The following is a 7,799-nucleotide window of genomic DNA, read 5'->3' as shown; positions in this document are numbered from 1 at the left end:
TCTTCCATTTCAGCTTTAAACCCACTAATTCTCCTCCCCCTGTGTTACTGACTTTTGGCCACTAGAGGCTAGTACTGAGCACTCAGTGTGTACTTCTCCCGCTTCCCTTCTCCCTACTGAGTTGCAGTGCTACCTTTCTGCCACTAAAGGGCAGCACCAATAATATATAATATATAGCAAAATCAAACATACAAAAATAATTTTTTTTTGCAGTTTAAACTAAATAAATCAATCAGTCAAAAATTATAAATAAATAAATATATTGAACAGACAAATAAATAAATAATTGGAGCTCACTGACTAAATAAATAAGTCAATAGAAGCCGCTCAATATAATTGCTTCTATACAGGAAAACTTTTTGGCTTCTGTTAAATTGGAAACCTTTATGGTTTCTGAATACCTCTTTCTTTTGATGCTGCTGGGAAATTTTGTTTTTTAATTTCCAATAACATACAGAGGGCTGCAAATAGGAAACTGCAGGCCCAGATCCAAGTAGCAGTACAAATCCAATTGGGCAATTTCACATATTCTATGCATGATGTACTGAAAAAGGAGGATCCAATTCAAATATCTGATTCAAAATTTTGGAAGTATACAATTCAAAAATCTGATTCAAAATTTCGTGAGGCTGTTCCCGAAATACTCAGAGAGGGAAGTCCTATTCCTCTTATTTCTCCTGAAATAGAGAAGGACATGGATGTGAAGAAACTCTTTTCATCTTGTGCATCTCTTGGCCAACCTCCCTCCCTGTCCTCTCCTGTCCCTTCTCCCAACCCACAACCAACCCCAAGCGAGACCTTATCAGTTTCTACCCATGCCACAGTAAGCACGCAAACACCTCAAAAGACCTGTTCTGCCATGGTAAGCACCAAAATGACTCAAAAGAAACCAAAACCACGGTATGATTCTGATTCCTGTGATGGCCTTTTCCCTCTAAGGGAAGAGCCTACATTAGACCAGTCTGGGGATATGATAAATTTAACACACCATACTCCATTCACTCCTCAATATATCAAAGAATTTAAAAAAGATGTTCCAAATTATAATGGCGAATCCATAGCTGTAATGAAAAGGATAGAAGACATATTTTTCCAATACAACCCTTCCTATGTGGATGTGGAAAAATTACTCCAGATCTTCCTAATAGAGAGAGAAAGAAACAAAATCATCTCTCATATAAATAAGGCCTAAGGATGAAATGCAGTACACTGGCCACATGAGGATCCTCATTTGAATTATAATGGATAGAGGAATATTTGTAGTTAAATAATGCTAGGGCTGCAATATTAAAAGCAATGAAAGAATGCGCAGAACATGCAGACAACTGGACCAAATTTTATTGCCTAACGCAAAAATGATGACAAAATCCTCTCTCAGTTTATGCTTGGACTTGGATTTATCAACAGAGCAAGGAATAAGACAAATAAGGCAACAATTTGTAAACATTTCTAGCAGAGTGGTCCAGGATTACTTTAAGATGCATTGTCCCAAATGGCCAGAAATGGATCTGGACAAATTATGGAAAATAGCTCTGTATGTCACTAAAGGACATGAAGAGACAAAGGTACAAACTAATGATCTATTAGATACCATACAAAAAGAACTGAAATCATTTTGAAATAAAATAGAAAAGCTGGAAAGTGGGTATGATGACACTATACCAATACCTCTTGCCCCTCTCTGAGAGTCTAATTATCAATTTCTGACCTGCCACTTCTGTAACAGGAAGAGCCACTTATTGATGAATTTCAGGAATCTGTTACAGGCAGTTAGGAATAATAATAACAACTACAACAATTTCAGGAATAATAATAACTTCAGGAACAATACTAATTTCAGAAACAATAACTATCTGAACGATAACTATAGGAATTGCAATTTCAGGACTGATAATCAGGCACATAACTCACAACAAATAACACCACAATGGTATTTTCAAAGTGGAGCTCACTACTCAGGGTGCTAATGCCTCTTAAGGAGGAGCCCAAGGAACTACAAAAACATTATGAAGGTGTGTGGGATGGGGTTGGGGCATGGGAATCAGAGGATGCAGCCTTTGATTATCCAGACCCTAATATCCTGTTGCCTGTTGTCCCTATCTATTGACCCCACCCCCAACCCCATACCAATGAGCCTGATGTGATACTGAGAGTTGGTGACACTTTTTACGATCATCTCCTGGACACTGGAGCTTCCAAGTCTGTATTGAGGAGCACACCTAATTCAGCTTGTGTCTCTATTGGCTCTCTAAAAGTAGTAGGTGAGGAAAACCTCAACAGGTCTCAAAACTTTCTCCTCACATGGTAAGCATGGGACCCCTAACTGTAGAACATTCATTTCTGTTAATACCTGGATCCCCTATAAATTTGCTGGGAAAAGATATTTTATGCAAGCTTAGAGCCACAATAACCTGCTCTCCAGATGGCTCTATGTCATTGGAAATACCTGAGGAATCTTTGAGTTTTCTCTCTGTACTTCTCTCAGAGAGCCAGGAGGTGAACAAGCCTCCCACCTTGGGAATACCTACTGACATCCCTGAGTCTCTTTGAGCCACATCTTCTTCCAATGTAGACCTACTTAAATTAGCAGTTCCCATTCAAGTTAAGACAAAAGGATGTCCAGCTCCCTCCATTCCTCAATATCCTCTATCAAAAGAAGCAATTGAGGGAATTACCCCAGTGATAAATTCATTAATTGAACAAGGGATAATAATTCCATGTAAATTAGAATATAATACACTTATTTTACCTGCTAAAAAGCCCAATATCAATTTGTCCAAGACCTAAGAGCTATGAATAATCATGTCATAAAAAGACATCCTGTGGTTTCAAACCTGAACACAATAATTTCTTCTATTCCCAGCATAGCTACACACTTTACTGTCATAGACTTGTGCTCTGCTTTCTTTTCTATACCTGTGCATGAGCATTCCAGGGATAGCTTTGATTTCACCTGGAAAGGTTTCTAGTGGACCTGGGCTCGATTGCCTCAAGAGTTCATGGACAGCCCTACATTATTTATGTAATTCTTAAATGTGGATACAAATGCCATCAAATTCAAACACAGCTGTTTAATCCGATATATGGATGATTTGCTCTTGGCTTCGCCAAGTGCTGAAGCATGTCAGGAGGATAGCAAGCACCTTCTTTTGGAACTATATAAGAGAGGCCATAAGGTCTCAAAAGACAAAGTTCAGTGGTGTATCCCAAAAGTACAATATTTAGGTTTCATTTTACCTCCTGGGTCCCGTCTTATTTCTCCGAAACATATTGAAGATATCTGAAAATTAAGTGCTCCTACCACAAAAAAGTGACTAAGGGCAATTTTTGGAGCAATGGGATTCTGTCAGCAGTGGATCCCCTGCTATAGGGAAATCACAAAACCCCTTGCATCACTTACAAAAAATTTGGTCCCTGAACCACTTAAATTGGAAACGGAACACCTGACAGCTCTTCCTAATTTAAGATAAGCTATCCTGTCTGCCCCTGCTCTAGGCATCCCAAATTATGATAAACAATTTACTTTATATGTCCATGAACAGAGAGGGGTTGCTTCAGGTGTTCTGACTCAATTTTTGGGAACTGCTCAATGCCCACTAGCCTATTATTCAGCCCAGTTGGACCCAGTAGCTTCAGGAGCACCACCATGTCTTAGAGGAGTAGCTGCAATGGCTCTATTAGTGACTAAATCTGCCAACCTAGTATTAGGATGCCCTCTGACCATAATGTGCCCACATGAGGTCGAGGCATTGTTATTGAAATATAGGATATAGGCATTTACAGATCAAAGAATCACAAAATATGAAATAACCTTCTTGAACAATGAAAACATCACAATAAAATGCTGTGGAGTTCTTAATCCTGTAAACTTTCCCCCCCAATTTGCTAACTTCTAGAGAACCTTTATATGATTGTACCTCTTTAGTGCCCATTGCTGATAAACCTTTGCAATGATTTACTGGATACCCCTTTGGACAACCCCAAATTAATATTATTTACAGATGGTTCATCCTTTATGAGGGCTGGCATGCACTATACAGGAGCTGCAGTAGTTCCTGAATTTGCCACTCTATGGCCAGCTTCCTTACCCTCAAATGTAAGCACACAAGGAGCAGAACTCACAGCTTTAAAACATGCCTGTATTATAGTGAAGGATAAGAGGGCCACAATTTACACTGACCCCCATTATGTATTTGGCATATGTCATGCCATCAGCATGCTACAGCTTCATGCTAAGCCTTTCCAATAAGATCAGGTGTGAAACAAGGATGCCCATTATCACCTCTATTATTTAACATTGTACTAGAAACTCTAGCAGTAGCAATTAGAGAAGAAAAAGAAATTAAAGGTATTAAAATAGGCAATGAGGAGACTAAGCTATCACTCTTTGCAGATGATATGATGGTCTACTTAAAAAATCCTAGAGAATTAATTAAAAAGCTAGTAGAAATAATCAACAACTTTAGCAAAGTTGCAGGATACAAAATAAATGCACATAAATCATCAGCATTTCTATATATTTCCAACACATCACAGCAGCAAGAGGTAGAAAGAGAAACACCATTTAAAATCACCCTAGACAATGTAAAATACTTAGGAATCTATTTACCAAGACAAACAGGAATTATATGAACATAACTACAAAACACTTTCCAAACAATTAAAACTAGATCTAAACAACTGGGAAAAACATTGAGATCTCATGGTAGGACGAGCTAACATAATAAAAATGACCATTCTACCCAAATTATTTACTTATTTAGTGCCATACCTATCAAACTACCAAAAAACTTTTTTACTGAATTAGAAAAAGCTATAACAAAGTTTATTTGGAAGAACAAAAGATCAAGAATATCAAGGGAAATAATGAAAATAAAATGTGAAGGAAAGTGGCTTAGCAGTACCAGATATTAAGCTATACTATAAAGCAGCAGTCATCAAAACAATATGGTACTGGCTAAGAGATAGAAGGGAGGATCAGTGGATCAGTCTATTGACTTAGGATAAATGACGTCAGCAAAACAGTGTATGATAAACCCAAAGAGCCCAACTTTTGGGACAAAAATTCACTATTTGACAAAAACTGCTGAGAAAATTGGAAAACAACATGGGAGAGATTAGGTTTAGATTAACATCTCACACCCTACACCAAGATAAATTCACCAAGATAAATTCAAAGGGATTCCTAACATCAGCTGGAAAATGTATTGCCAATGCAAACCTTATTACAGAACTTCTTTCTGCCTTCCAGCTCCCTGAAGCCATAGCTGTTGTTCTTTGCTCTGCACATACATGTGGTACTTACCCTGTCTCCAGGGGAAATGACTGAACAGATGCCACAGCAAAGCTAGTGGCCTTGGAAGGACCTGAACTGATTTTGGCACTGATAATCACTGATGATTTGGATCTATCCCTTTCCTATACTGACAAGGAAGTGGGACAATGGAAAAAGAAATTTAAAGCCAAACAACTTAATGGAGTATGGGTATCATCAGATGATGGCAAAACCTTGCTTCCTAGAAATTTCTACACCCAAATATGGGAATCCATTCATGAACATGGTCATTTTTGGCACCCAAGGCATTGTAGACTCTGTTAAAAGAGTATGGGTAGCACCTGGAATAACTACAATTGCTTCCAAAATATGTACAGCTTGCCCTACATGTTGACCTTCAATCAACATGCTTTTTGTGGCAAAGCCTTTGGTGGACATCCTCTTGCTTACACACCATTTGAACACTACAAAATGATCTTATCTCTATGCTGAAAGTTGGACAGTATACATTTTGCCTGGTCATGGTTGATCAGCTGGCCAGGTGGCTTGAAGCCTTTCCTACTGCTCGGGCCACAGTGGCTTTTTTTGCCAAAGTCCTCCTAAAAGAAATTATTCCTCGTTTTGGACTGCCAGCATGTATTGATTTGGATAGAGGAACCCATTTTATGGATTTGGTCTTATTACAAATTTACTCATTTTGGGGCATAACACCTTGTCATCCCCAGAGCTCTGGCCAAGTTGAATGGATGAATAAAGAACTTAAAACTATGATTGGCAAATTGTGCACAGAGACTCATCTAAAATGGCCAGAAATTCTCTCTCTAGCCCTATTTTATATCAGAAGCCAACCGAGAGGTGATTTACATATCTCACCATTTGAGATGCTATTTGGACATCTACCCATTCAGGCTCAACCATTTACCCCTGCCTATACTTCATTGTTAGGAGGGGATACAACCACTGCCATGTATATCAAACAATTACAAACTAAAGTGCAAGAACTCTACGATTCTGGAGCTGCTGTTCAGGCAGGCCCCGTAGACTTCTTGCTTCACGATCTAAACCCAGGTGATAGCATGTATGTAAAGAACTTCAAACGTACTCAGTCAACTGAACCTGCTTATGATAGACCATTCCAGGTCCTATTGACTACATCAATGGCTATTAAAATTGGGGAGAAGGACTCATGGATTCATTATAAAATTAGTACCTTCTATTGATGCTGAATAATTGACTGTACCTGTACCATCCTGTAATTGACTATTTGTGACTTGCTACATCTGTACTTTGTATTTTTTCTTTCATTTTGTTATTGTTGTTGTTTCACTGTATTTGAAGATATATTACCTATATTAGGAAACCTGTATTGAATTGACTTGATATGCATTTTATGCTTTTTGTGAAAGTTTTGTATTTTCTTAAGTATATCATTGCTTTTCTACTACATTGTTTTACTTCATTTGCACTTGCACTGTGGATCATGGCTAAGCTAAGAGGAAATGCATCTAAATTCTTGGGTAAGAACCTTTATATTCTACCCCTCTTTAAGTGACATGAATTGCAACATACATATACATATTTTTTCATTGTCACTGATTATAGGAGATATATATATATATATTTGAAAATTTTAGCACATTTTTTATAATTGCATGTGCAAATTTTGTATTTGAAATACATATTATCCAAATTGAAAGAGTTTTTGATTATTAGATTAGTGTATGTTTAGAATATCCATTAGGTCTAACTATAACTGTCTACCCAAAAGCCTTAGACTACTGAAACTCCATTGGTATTTAACTAATATGGGACTTTGTGCATATGTCTGATTCAAAGAAATGGGATCAACACAGGAGCACATATTTCATCTATGCAGTGCCAAAGAAGCACAGATACCTACACAGTGCCAAAGCAGCATGTACTTAACCTGACTAATGCCAAATGAGCACAGAGGTCAAATAGAGAAACTAATCTTAGTAGGATTGCTGAGACTTCTATGCCAATAAAAAGGACTTGAACCTAGTGTGAGAATCAAGGTTGTGATGCTTAACATATGTTAAGACGTAGGACTCCTTGCACTACACTCCTTCTGAAAATTTATATCAAGTACCTAACAATTGGCTGTTCTGGCTCCATACTCTATCCCTGAGAAGAAATGACGAAAGAAGAAAAGAAGAAACAATGTAATAATACAAATCTAGTCCTTTTTCTAAATTTCTTACTATGGTTGTTGACTGTGGTCCTTGTTGCTAAATGGGTAAGTGCATGCTGTTGGACATGGATTGCTTTAATTGGGCATTATTCAAAGACCTAGTGTGATTTTCTCTTTTTTTTCTTATTTAAATTTTTTTCATATAAAATTTAGGATTGGATGTTTAGAAATTTCATCCACTAGTTATTTGGTATTTTTGTGCTAATTTTTCTGATAAATTTGATTGGCAGTGATTCATATGCCTCCTGCCTCAGCCATATATCCCTCTGTGATTTCATTGTTTATTTCTATCCTCCTTAGGGGGGAATGTGG

Source organism: Gracilinanus agilis, chromosome 2 (assembly GCF_016433145.1).
Source record: "Gracilinanus agilis isolate LMUSP501 chromosome 2, AgileGrace, whole genome shotgun sequence".
NCBI lineage: Eukaryota > Metazoa > Chordata > Mammalia > Didelphimorphia > Didelphidae > Gracilinanus > Gracilinanus agilis.
Note: the sequence above shows the minus strand (reverse complement) of the source record.